At 37.1% G+C, this 17,668-nt stretch overlaps 3 non-coding genes across 3 annotated transcripts; all 3 read right to left on the bottom strand.

The window, feature by feature from the left end:
* Window positions 1-13,491: 13,491 nt before the first annotated feature.
* Window positions 13,492-13,564, bottom strand: TRNAV-CAC (transfer RNA valine (anticodon CAC)). The gene has a single exon. It is a non-coding gene; the product is annotated as a tRNA-Val (tRNA).
* Window positions 13,565-13,629: 65 nt separating this feature from the next.
* TRNAV-CAC (transfer RNA valine (anticodon CAC)) lies at window positions 13,630-13,702 on the bottom strand. The gene has a single exon. It is a non-coding gene; the product is annotated as a tRNA-Val (tRNA).
* A 65-nt stretch (window positions 13,703-13,767) lies between these two features.
* Window positions 13,768-13,840, bottom strand: TRNAV-CAC (transfer RNA valine (anticodon CAC)). The gene has a single exon. It is a non-coding gene; the product is annotated as a tRNA-Val (tRNA).
* Between the last annotated feature and the right edge of the window lie 3,828 nt (window positions 13,841-17,668).

The following is a 17,668-nucleotide window of genomic DNA, read 5'->3' as shown; positions in this document are numbered from 1 at the left end:
GTCAAAGGGTTTCATCTTAATTCATCAACAGATGAACACATAAATTTTGAGACCATGAAGAAACTTCTAGGCGTAAATAATGAAGGACGTCCAGAGTTGAATTCAGTTCAGGTTCCCATAGGCCCCCAAATGCGTTGCCTACCTAATCATACACTTACAACTATCAATCAAACTAAAACATGCCAAGTTGTTATGGACAAAGTCCAAGTCCTACCTGAGTACAAAACCATGGCTTACGGCTTCCGTAATTATGTATATACATATTCATTATTTTACATGTAAATACACTTTTTTTTTCAATATTGTAACCCTCAATAAAATATTTAAACGAAAGGGAATATCTTCCCGAGGGCCAGAAAATAAAATAAGGACAACTTACAGCTTAATCCAAATTCAACAACAATTTTACTTCAGTTAACTGATATAGGGATAAACCCGTAACCGAACTGGTATACAAAAGTCGATCCGTCTTAGGAGAAATCATAAACAGAACTGATTAGCAAAACTAAATTATCCTAGATCATATGTAAGGAAGGGGGAGTGGCTTGTGACATGGAGGCTAGATATGCCCTGCCAGAACCAAGGAGTGGAAGCTCCAAGAATTCTGGCAGCCATGTTACATGCCCCCTCTTTAGGAACTATTATTCATAATACAAAATTATAGAATAATTTTATGAATGTTTGTTTCATGTTAAGATTACCCCGAGGAACCTAATATTTTAGCAGGGGTGGAAGAATTGTTTATCACAAAAGTTTTTTTTTTCATTTTGATGACGGCATTCTAGTTCTACTTCGGCCACCGAACATAATACGATTTAGTATTTCTTTTAGGGGAAAACTGAGATTGGCTCTCGGGCAAAAGAGAAATGTTCCCTGGTTAGGTTCGGGATCTTATTATTTTGAAGGTAAACTTGGACCTCGTATATTGATCGTAGTCGTTTATTGTCTGGAGGTCGGTAATAGATATCGACTTCATTTCCTCCCGGAATAACCGTTGCTCTCTTACACACTTCTCTACGCCATCCCAATCGAAAAGGCTCTATATAGGCATCGGGTAAGGTAGCCCTGTTTAATCTTGGTGGCCGATGAACTTTCGGACTCACGCAGCGATCGGGAATGCGACTGAGAAATTTGTTCAGGTGTCAAAATCTCTTCCGAGAAGCCAGAAGGTGATTAGGGTAGCTCTGGTTCCACGACTGAGTGTGCAGAAGTTTGCTCTGGCGCCAGAATCTCTTCCGTAAAACTAGAAGTTGATTTGGGTAGCTCAGTTGCCGCGACTGATTTTTCGTGATCAGACGGGGAAGCCTCCCCTGCCGCAGAAGGCGGACTGTCACTAGAGGGATGAGTGAGCTGGAAGGCTCGCATATCGTGATTGGTACGGAGTAGGAGAGGAGGGTCTTCAAATAGGGCCATGCCCGGTTCATTGTCAGAGTCAGTTGGGTGATGAGAATCATCTGGTAGTGAAGGAGGGATCTGTTGATCTAAGTCCTGATCGTCCTGAGGAGGTGACGTTAAAGTAGAAGAGGATGATGATGAGGAAGTCTCCGTTGGTTGGGGTGCATGACCATCGTCCGTAGGAGAGCTTGGTTCAGGATCATCGGCGACTTCTGACTGTGAAGCGGGTGCATCGTCGAAGACAGCTACATTTGTCCAGTAGAGTTTTAAATGTTCAAGGTAAACTTTCCCTACATTCTGTCCTGAGATAGCGTTCTCCAACTCATAGACAACGGGGGAATGTTTAGCAACTAAGGGACCTGCCCATTTAGGACTGAGTTTTCTCATAATTTGGCCTGTCGTACTTGACAAAGGATGGGTTTCCATCCATACTAAAGCTCCTACCTCAAATTCTAGAGGGTCATGGGGGGGATCATAGTATTTCTTTTGATGAGCTTTAGCTAGTTTAGATAATTCGTTACTGAATTCTATTTGTTCCCTAAGAACTTGTAAAGCTTTTGTCCTGAATGGGTTCTTCAATTGCTAAATCCTGAGGGAAACGTGGCTCCCCCCCTAAATTTAAAAAGAAAGGGGATCTGCCCGTAGTTTCGTGGGGTGCAGAATTGATAGCAAATTGAAGAAGGTCTAGGGTTTCATCCCATCTTTCGTGGTGATTCCCTACATAAAATGATATTAGTTCGCCTATTACACGATTAACTCGTTCGGTGGGATTTCCCTTAGGTGTGTAGGGGGTAGTAAACGTAGGGTTTATTCTTAAAGATCTGCAAGTTTGCAGCCAAAGTTTCGAAGTAAATTCTACCCCTCTATCACTGAGAATAGCTTTAGTAGCTCCCCACCTGGTAATAATAAACTTAAAGGCTTGAACACAAGTTTTAGCAGTAATAGTCTTCAGTGGAATCATTTCCACGATTTTTGTCATATAATCGACAAAGACTATTAAATACTTGTAATTATGTCTACTTTGAGGGAAAGGCCCCATTATGTCGACCCTAATTTGGTCCCAAGGACTTGTCAATTCGGAGGGTTGCATTAGCCCTGGCTTCTTTCTATTCCTAGCCTTAAACTGTTGGCATAATGTACAACCTCTAACGTAATCCTGAACATCTCTTACTATAGTGGGTCACCAAAATCTAAAAATTACTTTGCTCCGGGTTTTATCTTTGCCCCTATGAGCAGATAAAGGGTGATCATGCAAAAATATCATGGCTTCTAACCTTAACCGAGGTGGTAAATAAATTTTCTCAGGTTGATTGGTATAAGGTCTTCTATAAAGAAGATTATTTTTCAGTTCAAACAATTTATACCTAACTGGGTTTGGTTCTTGTAAAGAATTTAGTATGAGGGAAGCAAAAGGGTCTTCCCTTTGGGATTTTCTCACATCTTCCAATGTAAACACTGAATATAACGATCTAGGACCTGGGGGACGTATCTGACCTTCAACAGAGTCGCTAGAGGAGGTTGAGGAACTTATTACTTGTATAATTTGAACTTGTATTACTACTAGTTGGATCCTGTAGACTAGTAGATGTGGAAGGGGAAGAGCTAAAACTAATGCTTAAGATGTTTATCGGTGCTCTTGATAAAGTGTCAGCTACCACATTCTCTACTCCTTTCTTGTGTTTAATATTAAAGTCAAACGTTTGAAGGTACATAGCCCATTTAACTAGACGAGAATTTGGTTCCCTAATATTGAACAGCCATTGCAAAGCTTGATGGTCAGTGAGAACTGTTAACTTACGACCTTCTAAAAAGGGTCTAAATTTTTTAACTGCCCAACAAATAGCTAAACATTCTTTCTCGCTAGTGGAGTACAGACTGTTAAAAAAGTCTTTGCGCGTTGCAGTTTTCGCACATATTTTACTATATTTCAAAAACTATTCAAGCTAGCGCTCTGGAATAAAGTGCGTTATAAAAGTTTTGCATTTCTCTTTCATATTTTACCCGATTCACAGTTGTCCTTTGCATACTTATACCGGAAACCGGAAATGTCAAAATTATCAACTTTGAAAATATTGGATTATCGAGGATATATATGCAATTTTCGGATTCCTTGGGGTCGATTCATATTTGAAAAGTTTTCACCAAATTCAATTCGGATGAATTGGTCACGAGTAATCAGCCTTTATTCAAAATCTGGCAAACTTGGTTAGATTGGCGATAATTCATAATCGAGTATCGAATCTTTGTCGTAATAATGCTTGTTAGATGTTATGGCACTTTATACATATATAAATGATTGGTCTTGTGGCGCAATACTTTGAAACTATTCAGACGCTCATTAAAGGGATGGTGAAGTGAAAAACTAAATAATTTTTTATTGATTCTTCTATAAGACCAATCTGCATAGTGAATTATCCAGGGAATAACATCGAACGATTTTTATACGTCAGTTTGAAATTTCATGGATAATTTTAGATAAGGATCTCCAACCAATCGCGTAGAGCCCTGTCCTTTTATATACAATTTTCTGGTTTGAAAAAATTTGCGTGATGTGACAATTGTGGCGCGAGACATGGAGCGTGCCACGAGAATTTTGTTAACAAAAAGGCACGGCGTTACGCGATTGGTCGGAGGTCCTTATTTAAAATTGTTCTTAAAATCTTAGCCTAATTTGAATATTAATGTCAATGGGAGGTATTTCCTAAATTTTCATTATGCGGACTGATCTTATAAGAACCGATAAAAAAATCACTTAAATTTCCACTTCCCCCTCCCTTTAAGAGAAAACTCGCGTCTTTTGAAGAGGATAAGCGGTTTGAAAATATTGTTATTTGGGCCATGATATCATAATATTTAAAACTCATATTAATTACGTCTAGGTCTTCAGTCCGACTCAGCATGGGCAAAGGCGTATTTCACAACTGACGTTCAAAGCTACCGATGGAAAAGCCAAAAAATTAAATGAAAAAAAAAAAGAAAGCCGGTAGCCCATTCACAACTGAAAATAACAGCTAACAGGTAAAACGAGCCCGAACGGTAAAAACTTGAAGTTGGTCTCTGCGCTGCTGGTCTGCTACTCCTTTTGTTTATTTTCTATGGCAAAAACACAATTTTTGGGCATCGAGGGGTAGTGAAAAAAAACATCAATTCAGTTACTTGCTCGATCATTTATATAAATATATTACTTCGGGCGTGATAAATGCAGTTAGGGAGTAATGGGGATATTAGGGAATTTTGTGTTTTAAGACTTTTTTAATGAGGGAAAGAAGACAGGCCTTTTTTGAAGAATTTTTCGAAAACTTTTATTATCTTTATTAATAATTAGTTAAAAGCTGACAAATATTAATAAAATTTGGAGGAAAATTTTCAAATAACAATACTTCCTACGAGTTTCAAATTACAAGACTTCCTTCGAGTTTTAAATTAAAGATAGTTCGTTTGCTTTATTGAACTATTTATTACAAACAAGACTGTCACTTTCAGTTTCAATTGTTGCTTAATATTTTACTTAACCTCCCCTTGCCCTTAAACACTTCTTTTATATAATGAGAGACATAGACGCTAAATAGGGTTCAAGTCGGGCGAAAGAGCGGCCCCGTGAAAAGCGTCACTTCCTTCGTTCGCCCGAAATCTTGCAACGAGTCGGGACGCATGGGCTGGCCAATTGTCCTTCAGAGCCTGAAACCATACACTAAAACTATTTTTCATGTTAATTATATTAATACCGGTCACGATTAGGGCTGGTTAATCTTACGCAGAAAAGAATACCAGCGAACCGGGCGGATCTGTTGAATATTACAATGCTTTACCTCCTAATTTCATTAGACTTTATGTCTGTCTTTAAGAATAAGACTAAGAATGTTTTTAAAGGGAGGGTGAAGTGACAAAATGTGTTTTTATCGATTCTTCTACTAATTATGAGACTATTCTGCATAGTGAAACATCCAGGAAATATATCCGAATGATTCAAATTAGGTTCAGATTTTACGGAAAATTTGAAATAATGACCTCCGACCCATCGCGTAACGCCCTACCTTCCTATTGACAAAATTCTCGTGGCACGCTCCACGCCGAATGAAATTTATCGCGAGATTTAATAAAAGTTGCTTGCGATGTGACTATCGTGGCGCGAGATATAGAGCGTGCAACGGAAATTTTGTAAACAGGAAGGCAGGGCGTTAAGCTATTAGTCGGTGGTGCTTACTTAAAATTATCTTTAAAATCTGAACCTAATTTGAATTTTAAAATCACTTTTCAAATATGAATCGACCCCAAGGAATACGAAAATCGCATTTATATCCTCGAAAAATCAATATTTTCAAAGTTGATAATTTTGACATTTCCGGTTTCCGGTATAAGTATGCATAGGACAACTGTGGAACGGGTAAAATATGAAAGAGGAGTGCAAAACCTTTATAACGCACTTTATTCCAGAGCGCTAGCTTGAATAGATTTTGAATTATAGTAAAATATGTGCGAAAAACGCAACGCGCAAAGACTTATTTAACAGTCTTTACACCTATACCGCAAAAACCAAATGAATACGAGCTGGTTCATTTAATAACACGCAATACGAGCCTCCTGTAGTTTGTTCCAACCTTAATAATACGAATAATTAAGTAGAAAACAGGTAACGGTAGGGTGAAATGGACACTCATTTGCATTTTCTTTTCATCCTACCTTTAGAAAAACATTTTAGACTCCAAAAGTATTGACTACTTACCGGTCAAGACTCGTTACGTGCAATTAAGAGCTAAACAATGTTTATTATTCATGATTGAGTTTAGAAAGTCTGAGTGTTTAACGTCAGAGATTTGTTCTTGTTTAAAAGCAAACGCGATTAACTAGTTTTGCGATTATTACTCGAGAACAATGGAAAATATATCACCACCCACCTCTCTATAGAATTTGAAACCATCAGTAAAATCTATACTGTGCAATTCGGCCGCGAATAGTACTGCAACAAGGTTTAGAAGTCGTCATTGTACTTGTCTCTTCACACCTGTTGAACACGAAGCTGATACTTTCTCGGAACTTGGGGTAGCTAGAGCGTTGTAACAGGGCTTTGCCCACTTTGACCCCGCTATGACAGTTTTTGTGGTTTTGGGAGTAGTAGGGCTTAGTACGAGTACAGTGGTAGAGGCAGCGCGCCTAGTACATGACTCGTGAACAAAGAGAAAAAAACGACCATGTCTTGAGTCATCCTCTCCTAAGGTCTAATACGTCCATCCAGGCTTCAAATAGTAGACGCTAGGATTTACGTGGGACTACAATCTCCAAAATGGCGCAGAACGATACTGGATTTCTTGGATATGACCAATATTTCAAATACAGGTGGGCTATGCACTTTCAAATCGTAACTTAGTTAATGTCGAATCTATAATGAATACATTATCCTAGGTATGCCAATGGAACTCCCGTAAACGTCATGACACTGATGGTGAGTTTACCAACAGCCGGTGCAGTTGTAGAAACGAGAATTAAATTGCCTTTCTTGGTGACAATTACACTTTCATTTTTTGATAGGAGCATTGGCCTCACAAAAAATATAGAGAAAGGATCATGTTCGTGGCGGAATATTTAGAACGAATCTTCAACATGAAGTAAATTTCATTATTTGAATTCGATTCAACTATTAATTGAAACGAGTTAGAAATAATGGCCTTTGCGGGCAATCAAATTATGATAAAATCTCATTGATCACATTCATTTTTCTTCTATGACTTTTAGGGTGAATTTAAGAGAGCATCGAGTTGAGTATATAAAATTTTTAAGCAACTTGTATAATGAACCTTCTTTCTTTAGCGTAAGTGATTTTACAATTTAATCAAGATCTGAAATACACCGCTTAATCATTTAACGCTAACATTGGATTTAGAAAGCGCACGTTATCATGTACGACATGATAAGCACACTTTTCGAAGATCGACTGGACCATTTCACCCCGTCTTCGCCTTGTGGCATTCTGAAAACAATTATCGTGTCCCAACCCCAAGTGACAGTCACGTCCACTTCCTGGTCCTTCTTAAATATGGACACCGAAGTAAACGACGCCTATTAGAAAGCTATCGATGAAGTCAATGAACTATATTCTTTGTTCAATTAGGTGGAGATTTTAACGGTGTCAACCTTGGTCCTTCTGTCGCTTTTGCTCGTCGTTCACTCCATCGTAACCAACAAGTACAAATCGTTACCCACCAGGAACGCTGTCAAGAAAATGGCCCAGGAAACGCTGGAAAATGTCTGGGACAATGCGTCGCTCTTGTGCGCCGAACGTAGGCGACTAAGTAGATAGAATTCACCCTTGTGGGAGCCAATCTCGTACGGAGATTGAGTTTCCTCTCATTACGAAAGATGGTCGGTGGTTTAATCGCACATTCGAGCTAACGGCATAATTTCCTTCCTTAGCGATTCAATCCGTTTTGCCCTACATTACTTGTCGCCTGCTCGCTGCGTCGTGGATGATCTGCGCGACCTTCATTCTGTTTTTCTTGGGTTGCTTCATGCGGACGGAATTTACGACTGAAAGCTACAATCGCGTCGACTCTCTCTCGGACTTGATCAAATCTAGAATTCCACCTGTCATGACTAAAGGTAGCACTGATTTCGCGTACCTGGAAAATTTGGTAAATAGCTATAACTTTCTTGGAGTCAAGTTCCCTATTCTTCTGAAGTAACTGTCCCGTATTTATAGGCAAAACTCGATCCGGTTGCTAAGGAATGGTTTGCCGCACTCGATCGAAAGAAAATGTTTATCGGCAGTAGATTAGATTTTGTGTCGATTAATGCCTACGTTCCTGTTATTTCTGGAAAGAAAGCTTTTATCGTGCAGGACACTCGGCTGTCGGAAATGATGAGCTCTACGAAATTAAACAAATTCTTGCTGGACAATGGAGGCCTTCACTTTTCGAAAGACAGTGTTACCCACGAATACCTTCACCTCATTTTCAACACCTCTTGGATGAGAGAAAGTTCGCAAATCCAAAAAAGCGTCCAACTGAGGTCAGTATAAACTTTAGAACGAAAAAATGATTAACAGTCTTAACGAATGTTCTAACGCAGCGTGGCACCCTTATTCGAAATGCAAGTTTTCAAATATCAAGACTTCAAATTGCATTACACCATTGAACGGGTCACTTGGAAGAAACTCTTGAAAAGCAAGGTTGCCTTGGATTTGAGTAGCGTCAGTGTTCCTTTCTACTTTCTTCTCATGCTGTTGTCAACGACCGTAGCCGTTCTCATAACCGAAATAATCTTCAACTTATTCGATTAAACGACGAAAATTAGATACTTCGCTAGACAAAATTGGAAATTCTCTAAAATACAAAATACTTCGAAATCACTCCATTTTATCTCGCACTTAAATTGTACTCTTTAACTTATATAGAGCCTATTACGCACTTAAGATCATATCAATTAAAACTTGCAAATGAGGTGTCGAGTCAGGCGAGGTTTACTCGTAACACTTTGACGTCATATTTATGACAATTCCGACTCGTTTACACTGAAAAAGCACAAACAAAATTAAAATCTGTAACAAATTATACGTAGAAACAAATAAAACTTTGCTATTCAAAGCCAGAATGTAACTTATAATCGATATTAAGACGACTGAATGAAGGGAGCCAAGTAAGTTATGGGTATTAAATTTGCTCTCATAAGTAGAAAAACTATAAACAAATTCGTATATCACAAACAGAGAAACCATGACACGGGGCGAGGCCTCCATTGGGGTATCCCGTCTCCCTCTCGCCAAGAAGCAACGCCAGACTGCCGGAGTTCACCCAAGTTCACTACACGCGGAGGGAGGCTAACCAACTCGCACTACCAACTCTGGAGGATAAAAACCCCTATGGTGGCCTCGCCCCTGTGTCTTGGTTTCTCTGTTTGTAATAAACGAATATGTCTATTAGCAATAAATAAACGCGACCCGTAATAATTTTCAACAAACTCCATTACGAGGAAACAACGCAACTAATTTGATATAAAAAGTCGACTTAAGGTTTAATGGTTTGTAACACAACATTATTTATTGACTGTTTACCGGGTATTTAAAAGCTAAACTATGTTTTTTTTTTCATTATTCATGATTTAGTTGAGAGAGTCTGAGTGTTTACGTCAGAGTTTTGTTCTTGTTTAAAAGCAAGCGCGATTAATTAACTACTTTTGCTGTAATTATTACTCGAGAACAATGGAAAATCTATCACCACCCACCTCTGTAGAGAGTTTGAAGCCTTCAGTAGTAGCCCTCTAGTGACAAGAATTAGTATTACTATATTCATTTTAAGATGACCCCAGCTAATTTAGAATTTCGGGGTTTTTTTTTCATTGTTTATAAAATAGCATTCCTATTATGAATAAAAGCAATCTAGTAATAAACTACAGTAACTTACTCATTAGGTTCATTTTAAACTCAACCTACAGAACTTTATCTTAATTAAATTACAGAATAATATTTATTAAACTAGGGTTGGTACTGGTAAATATGAACCATTCTATTTTTTCTTTAAAATTTTGTAGCTAATTTTTGGGCGGCTTAAAATCCTTTTAAAAGGACTCAATTTGTAGATTGAATATCGAGAATCACGATAGAAATCGTATGAACATTGTAGGAATACGTGGATGAAAGATACGGACCAATATACACACCAACTCGGACTAATCAACTTAAGTTGATGCCAATATTAGGTGTTGCTTAATAAAATACCATCGGGGAATAAGCTTTAGCAAGAGTTAAAATAATCCCACGATAACAAACCTTTAACCATTAGATAGATCACGTTTTTTGCTAAAAAATTGATATTAATATCTGTGGTTACGATTCGGAATTCGATTCAAAAATAGAGCTGGAAAAAAACCAAGAAAATTGAAAATGTTTCAAGGTTAATTAGAATCCTTTTTAAGCTATTTTACTAAAAAATAAAAAGTAAAAGTGGTGTAAGGAATCTACGTTCAGATAATATTAACTTTAAAATACATCATTGACCCAAAAAAGAATCAAATTTCGCGCCATTAGTAAATTTATCAATTTAGCGGTAAGAGGGCGGTAGCTACCACTACTTATTGGGCTGGAAAGCGAAAAAACGAGACAGCTGTTATCCGAGGTATGGAAATAAAAAGGACTTCTCAACAAATTATTGAACATTTTGACTCGGGTATTGTTTTAACTATATTATCCTATTATCACTTATCACATCTGCGTAAACTTTAATCTAGGTGCATGAATTTAGGCCCTACGTAATGGTAGCTCCTTCAGGGTTGCCACGGAATTTTCAGAACTAAATACCCTGACTTTTCCAGGTTTTCCCTGACCTTTTTCTCAGATTTTCCCTGACCTTTTTCTCAGATTTTCCCTGACCTTTTAGGCCGAAAGTGTGAATGTTTACAGCACGTTTTAAGTGCTTATAATTAAATAAACTCTCTACATTAAGTTTCCCAATGTATTTGTTGCACCAAAACAAATAAGAAACATTTTAACTATAAATAACAGTCTAAGAGAGCATTTACTTTACAAAAACAATTCTAGACATTTATAAGGATTAATCTAGAGTTTTCTGTGTTGAGAGAGCATGAGGAGAAATTTTCATTACTCTTTCAATAAAGACTTATTCCCAGAAGTTTTACCCACTAAAATCAAATTCCTGAGTGTTCCCTGACCTTTTCGGCCCATTTTTAAATTCCCTGACTTTTCCAGATTTTCCAGGATTCCCAGGTACTGTGGCAACCCTGTCCTTTCCTAGGGCCTTTTTTATTCCTCCCATTTGATTATCATTGTTGTTCACATTTGGGTCCAGTGTTCAGTCACTACCTCCTTCAGTATTTAGGGTCAGGGTGTTTACATTTACCAGCGATTGTTCACATTTGGGGTCCTCTACGGGGATTGGGAAATAGGATATTGTGCAAAATTTAAGAGAGTTAAAAAGCATTCAAAGATTTGCAAAAAGTGTTCACAATTACCAGTACCAACCCTATAGTAACTTCCTCAATCGGTTAGTTTTAAACTTAACTAAACTACATCATTATTTGTAAAGTTATCATAAACTATAGTATCATGATAATATTAATTAAATTAAAGTATAATATTAATTAAATTAAAGCATAATATTAATTAAATTAAAGCATAATATTAATTAAATTAAAGCATAATATTAATTAAATTAAAGTATAATATTAATTAAATTAAAGTATAATATTAATTAAATTAAAGTATAATATTAATTAATCTAAATTAAAGTATAATATTAATTAATCAAAATTAAAGTATAATATTAATTAATCTAAATTAAAGTATAATATTAATTAATCTAAATTTAAGTATAATATTAATTAATCTAAATTAAAGTATAATATTAATTAATCTAAATTAAAGTATAATATTAATTAATCTAAATTAAAGTATAATATTAACTAATCTAAATTAAAGTATAATATTAATTAATCTAAATTAAAGTATAATATTAATTAATCTAAATTAAAGTATAATATTAATTAATCTAAAGTAAATTCGTCAATTAACTTACTTGAAACATCATTATTTATAATTATCATTAATCTCACTCGTGAATATATATTTACTTTAATCTTAATTAAAATACAGAATAATATATATTGAACTATTGTAACTTCCTCAATCGGTTAATTTTAAACTTAATTAAACTACATCATTATTTATGATTAATCTCACTTGTAAACGCGGACTGCTCGCTTAACTAAGCAGAGTAGCAGACGAGTTTTCAAGAGACGATATCATTGGTTAACTCATGGTGAACTTTGCCTGCTAATTCGTTTCTCTCTACATTCAAGACTGATAAGGTTTTAGGAAAAGAACTCTAAGCTTCAGACGTGACTTTGAGGCCGACTTAACGTCATATTAACGTGGTAGTGGGCGATTGTTTAATTTCTCTCTCTTAGCGTGAAACGAGCCTAGACTCGAGATGGATTTGTCTATAGCTGGTTTTATCTTATCAAAGCAATGGTCTGTATAAGAATTCGGTGGCGCAGTTCTAGCGTGCCGGGTTTCCGAACCGTAGCGTTAACGTTGGTACGTTCGAGTCCCATCGGGGATGTGGAAATTTTCGAAATAAAATAATATAAAGTTTAGCTACCTTAGGCCCATCTGTTCGCGTTTTAGAGCATTATATGAATTATATAAAAACGTCTTGGTTTGGACCAAGGCCGAAAAAACAAACGATATGTGTGAGGTTTATCAATTGACTTAAGTTTCAGATATTGAAATTTCTTTCTAGTTCTTTTTATCCACTCAATCCCTAATCAATATTTAATTCAATCAACTGATTTTACTGTTAATCGATCTAGTCCCTCTAAATTAATTGAAAAAATTACATATCTACGCTTTTTCAAGAACAATTACATTTTCGAAAACATTTTATCATGAAATTAATTGTTCTTGAAAAAGCGTAGATATGTAATTTTTTCAATTACTTTAGAGGGACTAGATCGATTAACAGTAAAATCAGTTGATTGAATTAAGTATTGATTAAGGATTGAGTGGATAAAAAGAACTAGAAAGAAATTTCAATATCTGAACTTCAGTCAATTGATAAACCTCACACATATCGTTTGTTTTTTCGGCCTTGGTCCAAACCAAGACGTTTTTATATAATATCTGTCACTTCAGTCTTAATGTAATTAAATTTTGAATAATTATGTTTGCTTTACCGTCATACATTTGCACTCTAAAATATAATGGTGCATTCAAACACCATATATGCTGTTTTTTCCAGTGCCATAAAAGACATCATTTACGTTGTACTTTAACCCCATTTCTATGATCAATTCACGCCATTTACTAATATTATTTGCAAGTATTAAGGAAATATTAAGCATTTATGCACCATTTACAGTGGCTTTTAACATCTTTTTTAGACAATCTATTGAACTTCTAATATTACTTAGTTTAATGGTTTTAAAAGTAGGGAAAAAGTACGCTACCTATGTCACCTTATTAAACCAAGTGAAGTGAAATAATTGTTAAATATACAGTATATTATAACCACTATACCACAGACACGTGGTAAATCTAAGTTTTCCAAGAGATCTAAGTAATTATTATGTCCAATCAAGATGGTTAAAACATGTATCTACCTGGGCTCGAACCTGGGACTTTCCGCGTGTGAAGCGGACGTGATAACCACTACACCATAGATACGTGGTAACACTGAGTTTTCCAAGAGATCTAGCTAATTCTTTTGCCCAATCACGATGGTCAAAACATGTATCTACCAGGGCTTGAACCTGGGACCTTCCGCGTGTGAAGCGGACGTGATAACCACTGCACCATAAATACGTGGTAGGACAGAGTTTTCCAAGAGATCTAGCTAATTCTTATGTCCAATCACGATGGTCAATACATGTATCTACCAGGGCTCGAACCTGGAACCTTCCGCGTGTGAAGCGGACGTGATAACCACCACACTACAGATACGTAGTGACACTGAGTTTTCCAAGAGATCTAGCTAATTATTATGTCCAATCACGATGGTCAAAGCCGTACTTCTGTAATTAAGTAAAATTAACATACTTAGACTTTATTGTTTTGATCAAGCTGGCCGATAGCACACCCTGAATACTTAATTGTTAATTTAAGATAATTCCGAAAAGTATCTTCGCTGTAGTTTTTAAGTTATCGGTGGGGAAAAATCACGAAAAACCCATGTTAATCTCCATAGGAAATTAGCAAAAGCGGGTGAATATTACTTTAACGTTACAAAACGGTATCAAGTCATATCTACAAGGGCCTACCGGCCCTGTAGAATAAATTTAAATAAATTAACGCGAAAATGGGCGGGGTTAAGGCTATAATGGGGGAAAAAAGGGGGAAATATAGGGGGGAAAGGCACTAAAAAAGGGGTAAAAATGAGGGTAAAAGTGGGGGGTAGTAAATATTCGGTATAAATGCATTACTTTTTAACGCCATCTATGGCGGTAAAAAGTAAAAATACTAGCCGCGTTTACACGAGACACTTTGAAACCGTTTCAAACCGTTTTGGAATGTACAAAAAATAATATTAAGCTGATAAAAGCAGAGATCTTTCACGATAAAATGCAAATATTATTTTTTAAAAAGTGTTAGACCTTTCCAAAACGATTGAAAACGGTTCCGACGTGTCTCGTGTAAACGCGGCTACTGTCTTAATATAAAGTACTTTAATTTAAATTTCTTTCGCAATTTTATACGCAATCCACAAATTACTCATCTTATTTAAGCTTTCTGATTAATGCACTGTCACTTTCCCTTTAAATTAACGAAGTTAACATTTTGAACCAGAAATGAGTAGGCCTAGTTCATATTTCTGAAGGATAAAATTAAGTACCAAAAATTTAATAGGTGGTTGAGCTATTAGATGAGGACCCTGTTGAACGTTCCGAGATAAAGTCTTTGCTTCAAATGAAGTCTGCAATCACAAGTTAATAATTAATAAAAACTCTCATTGTAGACAAAGACGGGAAAGTGTAAAAGATAGGTGTACAAAATGAATTGCCAGAAGTACAGGTATTAAAATTTTCACTTTTGAAGACATGATCATAAAACATCGATTATTTAAATAAATTCTTATCTTACTTTTTTTCAAAAATTTTCATTAAGCTCAAAATATTTTTCAACATTATTTACACAAGTATTTTGCTCTATATAGTAATTCCAGATAAAAAAATGGTATCTTCTGGTTTTTTAAGGGATACTGGTTTGATTCTTGACTAATACTCCAATTTTTATATTTTAAAATTGTAAATATTGCCAAGCAGAAAATTACAAAGGCCGTTTGACTGTGATGTAGTTATTAGTGTCGAAAAGATCTTTAGATTGATAGTGATATTTTGGGAGCTATATATCACGTTAATTTTGATACTTTTAAAACTTTCAAAATAACGACTACGATTTGCCAAGTTTTCATACAGTTTTTTAAACCATTTTCTGACTAATTTATTCTCCTTAGGGCTGTGCGAGCCTTGAATTTTTGGTTTCGAGTCGAGTCTCGAGTATTGAAATTTTCCCTTATCGAGCAGAGTCTCGAGTACTCGAATCGAGTATCGAGTAGTTGGAAAATTTGTTTCGGGTATTTATCGAGTAATTGGGAATTGATTTTCTAGTGTTTTCACACTTTCTGTTAATTTATTGCTCTCATAATAGACATTTGGTGTAATTTTGATCATCGACAACTACTTCCATCAATTCCCAGACGGTACTAGTCTTCTTCTCTTTAAATTTAACGAACTTAATTCCTCATAAATATCTTCTTCGGAATCTCGTTCCTCACCGAAGTCACTTGTAGCCATTGTTATACTTCGCGCAAAGTTCCAAACGAAAATTAGTAAGCTAAACTTAAAAAAAATCAATTAATAAAATAATAATAGTAAACGCGCCATTAACGGTATTTCATTACTTTTACTTCCACTATTTTTCCAGCTAGGAGCTGCTACCCTACTACATTGCACGGGCATTATGATCTAAACTACCCAATGAGCACTAATGTGCGTCTGTTAACCAATAAGCGTGACTTTCTTGTGGATTTTTATAGCTATTACATCCTATTTTCAGAGTTGAAGGCTTTCCAAAAGCAGGTTCGGGTATTTATCGAGCCTTGGTTTGATACTCGAAACTTTTTCGGGTCACAGAAAATCTCTTATCGAGTACTCGCACAGCTCTTTCTCCTTATAGGACCGAATACTCAAAACTCATTGTAAAATTTTGATATAAAATAAAATGTAACCGCGTACTGGTATTGAAATGATGCACGTGTTTCATGACAAAATATTTTGACTAAAGTAATTTTGGTGAAAAAAACTAAGATAAGAATTTTTTTAAATAATCGATGTTTTATGCTCATATCTTCAAAAGTGAAAATTTAAATATCTGTACTTCAGGCAATTCATTTTGTACACTTATCTTTCACACTTTCCCGTCTTTGTCTACAATGACAGTTTTTATTAATATCTGTTACTTCAGTCTTAATACTAATTCAAATTGTTCAGAAACCTTAGGAGAGCAAAGGTATTGGGCCATTGTGCATGCATTAGTTAACGCGTTTGAGCTAACCAACGATCTATTATAAAACTGTCATTCCTGACTGTTTGACTTGACAATGAACGTCCGGTGAAACTCAACTTGCTTTCCCGTCATTTTAACATGCAAATACAGAGGAAGCTGTACAGTACATAGTTATACCACAAAAGGATTCCGGGCCAAATGGTAGTATAACGCCTCCACGGATTTTAAAACGTTTATAGTCGATTCGTATAGTAAACGAGGTGGGGAACACGATGCCGTCAAAATTTTTCACCGCAAATGATTTTTTAAAAAAAAAAAAAAGGTAGCACATATTACTTATGGTTGTTTTTATATTTGATATTTGGGGCGCATACACTTGTTTAGATTATGTTTGGGATATTTTAGGTTCAGGTTAGGGTTAGGTTAGGTTAGGTTAGGTTAGGTTAGGTTAGGTTAGGTTAGGTTAGGTTAGGTCAGGTTAGGTTAGGTCAGGTCAGGTCAGGTCAGGTCAGGTCAGGTCAGGTCAGGTCAGGTCAGGTCAGGTCAGGTCAGGTCAGGTCAGGTCAGGTCAGGTCAGGTCAGGTCAGGTCAGGTCAGGTCAGGTCAGGTCAGGTCAGGTCAGGTCAGGTCAGGTCAGGTCAGGTCAGGTCAGGTCAGGTCAGGTCCAGGTCAGGTCCAGGTCAGGTCCAGGTCAGGTCCAGGTCAGGTCCAGGTCAGGTCCAGGTCAGGTCCAGGTCAGGTCCAGGTCAGGTCCAGGTCAGGTCCAGGTCAGGTCCAGGTCAGGTCCAGGTCAGGTCCAGGTCAGGTCCAGGTCAGGTCCAGGTCAGGTCCAGGTCAGGTCCAGGTCAGGTCCAGGTCAGGTCCAGGTCAGGTCCAGGTCAGGTCCAGGTCAGGTCCAGGTCAGGTCCAGGTCAGGTCCAGGTCAGGTCCAGGTCAGGTCCAGGTCAGGTCCAGGTCAGGTCCAGGTCAGGTCCAGGTCAGGTCCAGGTCAGGTCCAGGTCAGGTCCAGGTCAGGTCCAGGTCAGGTCCAGGTCAGGTCCAGGTCAGGTCCAGGTCAGGTCCAGGTCAGGTCCAGGTCAGGTCCAGGTCAGGTCCAGGTCAGGTCCAGGTCAGGTCCAGGTCAGGTCCAGGTCAGGTCCAGGTCAGGTCCAGGTCAGGTCCAGGTCAGGTCCAGGTCAGGTCCAGGTCAGGTCCAGGTCAGGTCCAGGTCAGGTCCAGGTCAGGTCCAGGTCAGGTCCAGGTCAGGTCCAGGTCAGGTCCAGGTCA

Source organism: Phalangium opilio, unplaced genomic scaffold, assembly GCF_054372755.1.
Source record: "Phalangium opilio isolate 3A_F unplaced genomic scaffold, DU_Popi_V2 ptg000022l_1, whole genome shotgun sequence".
NCBI classification, from domain to species: Eukaryota; Metazoa; Arthropoda; class Arachnida; order Opiliones; family Phalangiidae; genus Phalangium; species Phalangium opilio.
Note: the sequence above shows the minus strand (reverse complement) of the source record. Positions and strands in the feature narration are given on the sequence as shown.